The 9,845-nt window shown below is 32.6% G+C and overlaps 1 pseudogene; it reads right to left on the bottom strand.

Annotated features, from left to right (window-relative positions):
• Nucleotides 1-5,532: 5,532 nt before the first annotated feature.
• On the bottom strand, nucleotides 5,533-7,287 carry LOC145004602 (protein DOG1-like 2; annotated as a pseudogene).
• Nucleotides 7,288-9,845: the final 2,558 nt, after the last annotated feature.

Raw genomic sequence — 9,845 nt, 5'->3', positions numbered from 1 at the left:
GTATAACCAGAGTCTCCTGGAGGGAGAGCGTGAAATTTGTGAATAGATATATTCGGGACCGACAATCCCACACCTGAACTGTTAGCTACAGTTAGGCGGGCACACCTGGGGTGACAAATTTTGAAATCGTACGACGCCTGAAGAACGTCAAGGAGGTCATCAGTGATATTAGTATGGTTATAAGACTCACAATAAGTATAAACTAATCATTGTTTACGGGATTTCTTTCTTTTATAGTTTTATTTTAACTAATAAAACTACTTATCTACTTACTGTAGGGTATTCCAGGGACAAAATCTATAGTTTTATTTGAAGTAATAAAACTACTATACATATTGGTAGTAACCAGAGTTTTCCGAATGATCATACATTACATACTTGTGGTAGCCAGGGTTTTCAGACAGAACGTACCTTTCATTCGGAAACCAAAAAACATGTTAGAAAATATTGGATTTTCTTGGTAAACATGCGTACATATTTCAGAACTTGGTAACAACGATTTTCGATACAAACGATATTTACTTATAATGGAAAGAAACTATTTCTACAAACTCAGTGACTAGTGTTCAATACAAAAACATGCTTATGAACTCACCAGCTTTATGCTGATACGTTTTCAAAAACCGTTTGTATTCTCAGGGCAACGATAGACAGGTACCGTACCAGCTTTTGGAGAAGACGAGGCATTTTTGGAGTCTCGTCTTTATCTTTTGCTATATAATGATATGTACAAACTATGTTTTCAACAGATGTAAATATTCATATTGTAATGTAATGGTTGTTTTTACTTTGATTGCTATGATATGATTGTTGTGATACTACGTATGACGTCGCCGCCAGCGGACGCTTCCGCCGTTGTTTTTCTGACGATTCGAGGGTGTGATATTATATGTATCCAATCATATATTATTTATATGGAAATTCATTGTTACATTCTCGATTCAGTAATTGTTCTTTGTCAACTGTAATCATAGGTGATTAAATACATATAATCACATGTGATTATATGTATCTAATCACATATGATCTATATGGACAAAAATGATGATGTCTATATAAATCATATGTGATTAGATATATATAATCACATATGATTATATACACGAGACGAACTATCGAATCGAGAACACAAAGATAAATATTGTCCATATATATCATATGTGATTAAATGCATATAATCACATGTGATTATATGTATCTAATCACATTGAATTTATGTGGAAAATATTCATTTTCTCATTCTGGATTTAGTTGTTGTTCTTGTGTATTTAATTACATGAGACTATATTTATCTAATAAGATATGATTTATATGGACAATATTCATTTTCGCATTCTCGTTCAATAATTGTTCTTGTACATTTAGTCACATGTGATTTCTGTACACAAAATTCATTTTCAAGTTTTTGATTCAATAGTTTATCTTTTTCCACATTAATCATATGTGATTAAATAAATACAATCACATATGATTAAATACATAAGAAAAAATATTGATTCAAAAATGCAAAAACGAATATAATCAATATAAATCATATGTGATTTGATACATATAATCACATGTGATTAAGTACATGAGTACAACTATTAAATTAAGAAATAATGAATATTTTCCACATAAATCATATATGATTAGGTACATATAATCACATGTGATTATATATATTTAATCACATATGTTTATGTAGACAATATTCATTTTTGCGCTTTTAATTCAAAAGTTGATCTCGTGTATTTAATCACATACAATTTACGTGAAAAAGATTTGTTTTCACTTTCTTGATTCAATAAATCATATGTGATGAAATATATATAATCACATGCAATTACATACACGAGAACAATTATTGAATCAAGAACATTAAAACAAATTTATATCCACATTAATCATATGTGATTAAATACTATAATCACATGTGATTAAATATATGAGAAAATTTATTGAAATGAAAACTTAAAAATGAATATTGTTCATATAAACCATATGTGATTGGATACATATAATCACATGTGATTATATGTATCTAATCACATATGATTAAAGTTGACAAAAAATAATTATTGAATCGAGAAAGCAATATTGACATATATGATTAAATATATCTAATCACCTTTGATTAAATATATCTAATAACATGTGATTATATGTATCTAATCACATGATTTATATGGACAAAAAAGAATATTGTCTATATAAACCATATGTGATTAAATACAAATAATCATGTGTGATTATATACACATAATTATGAGTGGTGGTGATGGGTGATGGTGGTGTGTAGTAATGTTTGGTGATGGTAGGTGGTGGTGGTGGGTTAATGGGAGGTGGGAGGTGGTTAGTGGTAATGGTGGTGATGGTGTATGCTGGTTTAGGTGGGTGATGGGTGGGGTGGTGGCGACAGGTGGTTGTGATGGGTAGTGAAGGTGGGTGATGGTGATGGGTGGTGGTTGTATGTGGTCGATGGTTTTGGTGGGTGGTGGGTAGAGGTGATGATTGGGGGTGGGTGGTAGAGTTTGGTGGTGGAGGTAGGTGGTGTTGATGGGTAGGTGGTGTTGATGGGTAGTGGTGGTGATGGTGGTGGTATTAATAGGTGGTGGTCATAATGGTGGGGGGTGGTGATGGGTGGTGGAGGTGGGTAGGTGGTGGTGATGGTGGTGGGTAGTGGTTTTGATAGGTGGTAGGTGCGGGAGATGGGAGCGGGTGGTGGTGATGGTCGGTGGTGATGGATAGTGGTGGTCGTGGCTAGTGGTAATGATCGATGGTGTGTGGTGGTTGGTGGTAGTAGCGGGTGCTGGTCATAATGGTGGGTAGTGGCTAGGTGGTAGTGATGGGTTGTAGAGGTAGGTGGGTGGTGGTTATTGTAGGTGATATTGATGATGGTGGGTGGTGGGTGGGGGTAATGGTGGCGGGTGGTCAGTGGTGATGGGTGGTGGAGGTGCATAGTGGTGATGGGTGGGTAGTGGTTGTGGTGGGTGTTGGTGATGGTGGTGGGTGGGGTTCGTGGTGGCAGATGGTGGTGATGGGAGGTGGATGATGGTCATCGTTGGCGATGGCGGATGATGGTGATGATGTTGGGTGGTGGTTTTTGTAGGTGGTGGGTGGGGGTTGTGGTGATGGGTAGTGGAGATGGGTGGCGGTGACGGGTGGTGGTGGTGGATTGTATAGTTTGGGTGGTGAGTGATGTCGGTTTGTGGGTTTTAATTTTTTTTACTTATTTCTTGGTTTATATTAATATTATATGATGCTTTTAATTTTAAAAAATTGTGTGGTCAAAATTTGTTTTCAAATATTTTTCGCAATAAGAAAAGTTCTCGATTAAAAGCTCACACACACACACACACACACACACACACACACATATATATATATATATATATATATATATATATATATATATATATATATATATATATATATATATCAACATTGTTTCTTACAATTATTGTGTGCTACAACGCACCAATAGAATTTAGTAAAATTAAATAATTATTTAATTAAAAAAAGATAGATGTTAAAAGATTTCCATAATTATATGTATATTAAATGATATTTATAATTATAATTTCCATTTTATAAAAACTAATTAAATTCGTTATTAATGTCAGTAATAACATTCTTTTAGAATGAATTACATCTAGAGTTTATGTATGGATTTGTGTTATGTTTCAGAACACACTCACTTAAAATACAATAAAATTGCATGAAATATGAAGAACAAGAGTGTATTCTACAAGAATACACTCTCATTCTGCTAAAATACAATGTCATTCTTCTAGATACGAATTCATTCTAAAAAAATATTATTGCTGACATTTACGACGAATTTAATTACTTTCCATAAAAAAGAAATTATAATTATGAATATTATTTAATATACATATAATAATGGAAATCATTTAATATCTATCTTTATTTAATTAAATAATAATTTAATTTTGTACTAAATTCTTATTGGTGCATTCTAACACACAATAGATGTGAGAAACATTAGAGCCAACATCTCTCTCTCTCTCTCTCTCTCTCCCTCTCCCTATATATATATATATATATATATATATATATATATATATATATATATATATATATATATATATATATATATATAGGGGTGAGATCAGTTGAGAACTCATAGTATCCCGAGAACCCAAGAACTAAAAGTGGAGCGTCAGATCAAAGTTAATTCATGAAGGACATCATCGTAATCTTATTAATCTCAATTAATGTTTATTTTTTGTGTTATTGTAAATATTAATAGAAATGTCTAAAATATTACATAATAAATCAAATTTTCATTTTTTTTAAATAGTTTTTTTTAGTTTTTTGTAAAGGTGCAGTTTTTTTTTCTTTTTTTTTTTTTTATAGAAAACATGAATTTTTGAAAAAAATTGACAAAAGATATATATATATATATATATATATATATATATATATATATATATATATATATATATATATATATTAAAAGCTGCAATTTTTTTTAAAAGCATTTAAAAATCAATAAAATTAAAAAAAAAAAAAAAAAAAAAAAAAAAAAAAAACAGGAATACTTAAAAAATTCTATAATTTTTTAACAAAAAAATCAACATTTTTGGTACATTTATGCATATTTTTACAAATGCATATATGCATATTTCATATTCTATAATATTAGCAACAAAATCATAAGAAAACTCATTTTATTTACTAATCTATAAGCACAATGCAACAAGTATTTTATTCAATACAATATAAAATATAAAAAAACAAAAAATGCTACAAAATTTCTAAGCGTTTTTATGTCTTCGTGTCAATATTTCCATATTTTCGTCAATTTATCATTTTCACATCTTCAATATTCACCACAATTTCTTCTAAATCTACAAGAAAATTAAAAAGAAATTGATTGATACAAAAACACTCACGAAAATACATATGTGATTTACATGTGAATCACATGTCATTTACATGTGAATCACTTGTAATTCATATGTGAATTACATTTTCATATGTGAATTAGATGTAATTCATATGTGATTTACATGTAAATCATATGTGAATTAGATGTGATTTACATGTGAATCACATGTAATTCATATGCGAATTACATGTGAATTCATATATAAATTATATGTGATTTATATGTGAATCACATGTGATTCATATGTGAATTACGTGTGATTTACATGTGAATCACATGTAATTCATATGTGAATTACATGTGTATCACATGTGCTTCATATGTGATTTACATGTGAATCACATGTAACTCGTATAAGAATTACACGTGATTTACATGTGAATCACATGTAATTCATATGTGATTTACATGTGAATCACATGTAATTCATATGTGATTTACATGTGAATCACATGTAATTCATATGTGATTTACCTGTGAATTACATGTAATTCATATGTGAATCACAAATTAATTACAATATGAAATATATGAAACTATTCTACGTTGCACGGTTGCAGATATGGGTGATCGTATTTGAAATGTTTCATCTAATAGATTTTATATTTTGAAATCCAATACTAACCATGGTTTCATTACTCCATCATAGTGTACAATTGTTGCATCCTCGATAATTCTTGCTTGGTTCTAGAATGATACCCCAATCCATGAACATGCCAATTTCGCTCCAATCCATTATCTTGTTGTAAAATGTTAGCCATCCTAATAATCTAATAGATGTTGAGTAGTTCATTGATTTCAACGGCTTTGCCAGAAACAAGAGAGTTAATACCATAAGTATATAGTTTAGTTACCTTACCTCTCCATCATCATCATCATCATCATCATCATCATGACACATGTAGATAATATTGATCCACCTTTAAACATTCTCATTTGGTAATTTGTACCTGTCATGACAGGAAAGAAAATAAACAGAGAAAAAAATCACAACAATCCTAGTTTTTTTATGTTTAATGCACAATTAACATTTCAAGAGAGATATATAACTTAATTACATGTATTATCATAAGTCCATAACTATCATCATAATTGTTAAACTAAAATTTTCTTGTAAACAATGGACCTAAAGTTCATCTGTTCTTCTAAGTAAGCCTAAAGGTTCCTCATGTACTTCTTTTTGAAGCCTTAATTTTCCATTTTTTTTGGTGTTGATTCTTTGGATATATTCCCTTACGTTTGGACAACTATACTTTTGGGGGTGATCTCAGTGAAAAGTAATACAACAACCTGAAATTAAATTAACAACCAAATCCATTTAGGTTTTTAAAATGAAATTCTTTTGTATAGATTTAAAAGTTAGGTTTTGGATACATACAGTGATTACACCAGTTGCTGCACTAGCACAGCTTCACCAATCATTGTTGTTGCTGCTTCTGTGAAAAGTGCAGTAGCTCCAATGTTGACTCCACTGGAAACATTATTATGATTGTTAGTAACAATATTTCATTGGAAATGAAAAGAAATTGTAAGGTTTACGCTGTGCCAATGAGAATGGTGGTGAGGAATAATGTGATATCAGTACGAAGGAGCTTGAAGACACCATTTTCATCTTCTTTTTCAGCTAGCTCTCACACCTGTGAACAAAACACTATATTGAGCCACCACTATATCAATGTAGGTAATCAAACATGAGATAGATACCTTCCAAGGTGAAAGAGTGGTGATCGAAGTCTCGTCCATGGAAAATAAAGAAGGCAGATAAACCCAAAAGTGCAGCTAAAATCAAATGTTGTCAAGAATGAAAGTTACTTCTCAGTATCTACTTCGCCATCTTCCATCCTGATCATTTCAAACACCATGTTAGAAAGCTCCACCATCGACCTGTCCGCCACCGCCTCCTGTTCCTTAGCGTATTTCTCACTTAATACTCGTTCTTGATGTGTGATTTTCTTATGTAATTCGTCGATTCGATTCATCTGGTTTGGTGACAAATCTACTAGATCTCTAGTCTTCAATCCACGAATCAGATCACCGATTTTAGCCTCTAGTTAATTCCTGATTTCAAGTAGAAAAGATGGATTGCTAACGTCGTCCGCCATCCTCTGATCCACAAAAACGCATCTTGCAGCTTGCTCCGCCACGTAAGTGAAAACATCGAAATTGCATCTCGTTTCTCCCAATTTGATTTCTCCTGGAAGTACTGCTCGTAATTCCTGGCAACTCTCTCGATCAATGGAATCAGAACGGCCTCCATTTTCGGTCGGGTTGTGGTTGTTAGAGACAGAGACAAGCTCTTCAAGATCGGAATTATGCTCGCAGATCCAACACTCGAAGAAATTATGGAATGTTTCCCGATGAGGATTATCAACATTTATAGCTTGCACCATAAAAGTTGCACTGTTGGGCCTGACTCACATTATTTCCAGAGATGCAAGTTGTAGAATATTGGGTTTTAACGGATGAGACATCATCTCCGACGAGGAGGCACTCTTTGGAGGCGATGCGACGATAGGAGTCGGGATGTGTGTGTGTGTGTATGAATGAAAGAGAAAGAGGGAGAGAGAGAGAGAGAAAGAGAGAAAGAGAGAGAGAGAGAGAGAGAGAGAGAGAGAGAGAGGGGTAGGTGGGGGTTGACGTGATTCAATTTGATGATAGGGGTTTGAATTTTTTTTTACTAAAATGCCCTTGATTCATAATAATTATGATGCCCTCGTGCCCTGTTTTTCAAAGTATTTACAAAAAAGCCACAAAACATCCTAACCTTTTATTATTTTGATTTAACGGCTCACGATCGGTTCTCGGAAAACTTTAAGTTCTCAAATGATTATATATATATATATATATATATATATATATATATATATATATATATATATATATATATATATATATATATATATATCTTTACTACTTATAAAAGAAATCTAACTATTTCTATAAATAGATTGAATATAATAATATTATTTTTTTAAGACGTACAAACGATTAAGCTAATATTACAAACAACCATTAATAAAATAATATTAAATTTTAAATTTGTTTTGATTCCTTATATTTCTCAGCAAAATCCTAATTTCATGGTCATTCAAAATTTAAAACCTTTTCATCCTAATACGCTTCAACAAATATCCTTTAAATGTTGCATTTGCAGCTGATTAAAATATCTCATAGCAGACGTGTGTTTGTTCTCTCCACCTTATAAACCCTGCTATAAATCCCACTGCCATGAAGTATTTCCCTTATAAACCCTAATCGTTTTTCTCCCTCTCTTAGACGAAGACAATGTGTTTTTTTAAGAAAAAAAGTTTGAAAATATTCCAATTTCTCAAAAAAATTTACCCCAAATGCGAAACTGGGTAAAATTTTCCATTTTGCGAAGACTACAGGGATGCGAAATGAAAATTCTGCACTTTTGTCTTTTTATGACCCCATTTTGCGAAGTTGGACCACTTATATTATTTCTTGAAAAGATCAGGTGCCAAATGCGAAACTCTAAGCTTTCTTCCCCAATTCGCATTTATACATTAAAAACTTCGCATTTTCATTCAAATTCTTCGCATCTTACATCCATCCGTCTTTGAGTTCATTCGCATTTCATCGCATTAACTGAGAAATTAATCAGTTGTCTCATATTCGCATTTCAGTTGTTTGAGAAACCCAGATACGAACCCAAATGCGAAACCCACTGATTTCAAATGCGAACCAACCAAAAATCATCAACCACGTACTTGTGTCACCAAATGCGAACTGAATATCACCATTAAATTCTCCTCGCATTCCATAGATGCGAACACAATCCAGATCTCCGACTCCAAGCTTGCGAAATCAAAATCAATTAACCTCAAACAAATCGTGAACTTCTTATGCGAACTGTTTTGACCCACAAAACCAAATGCGAACTCAATTGATGTCATATGCGAACTGATTTCATAGATGCGAACACAATTGATTTCATATGCGAATCCACATCCATCGATATGAAACCAATACCAGTTACAAGCAATTAGTAGCAACAACCATCGATCCTCTAATTTTCAATTACTCAGCCTTCGCTTTTCATACAACCCGTCGACCCTGAAAAATCGATAAACACCAAATGTCTCGTTTTTAGATCGATTTTCTGATTAAATGTCATATTTGAAGAATGATCGATTTTCTGATTAAATGACCCCATTTTGCGAAGTTGGACCACTTATATTATTTCTTGAAAAGATCAGGTGCCAAATGCGAAACTCTAAGCTTTCTTCCCCAATTCGCATTTATACATTAAAAACTTCGCATTTTCATTCAAATTCTTCGCATCTTGCATCCATCCGTCTTTGAGTTCATTCGCATTTCATCGCATTAACTGAGAAATTAATCAGTTGTCTCATATTCGCATTTCAGTTGTTTGAGAAACCCAGATACGAACCCAAATGCGAAACCCACTGATTTCAAATGCGAACCAACCAAAAATCATCAACCACGTACTTGTGTCACCAAATGCGAACTGAATATCACCATTAAATTCTCCTCGCATTCCATAGATGCGAACACAATCCAGATCTCCGACTCCAAGCTTGCGAAATCAAAATCAATTAACCTCAAACAAATCGTGAACTTCTTATGCGAACTGTTTTGACCCACAAAACCAAATGCGAACTCAATTGATGTCATATGCGAACTGATTTCATAGATGCGAACACAATTGATTTCATATGCGAATCCACATCCATCGATATGAAACCAATACCAGTTGCAAGCAATTAGTAGCAACCATCGATCCTCTAATTTTCAATTACTCAGCCTTCGCTTTTCATACAACCCGTCGACCCTGAAAAATCGATAAACACCAAATGTCTCATTTTTAGATCGATTTTCTGATTAAATGTCATATTTGAAGAATGATCGATTTTCTGATTAAATGACCCCATTTTGCGAAGTTGGACCACTTATATTATTTCTT

This window comes from Lactuca saligna, chromosome 1 (assembly GCF_052625555.1).
Source record: "Lactuca saligna cultivar CGN05327 chromosome 1, ASM5262555v1, whole genome shotgun sequence".
In the NCBI taxonomy this organism is placed as follows: Eukaryota; Viridiplantae; Streptophyta; class Magnoliopsida; order Asterales; family Asteraceae; genus Lactuca; species Lactuca saligna.
The sequence above is the reverse complement of the archived record's forward strand: the minus strand, read 5'-3'. Positions and strand labels throughout refer to the sequence as shown.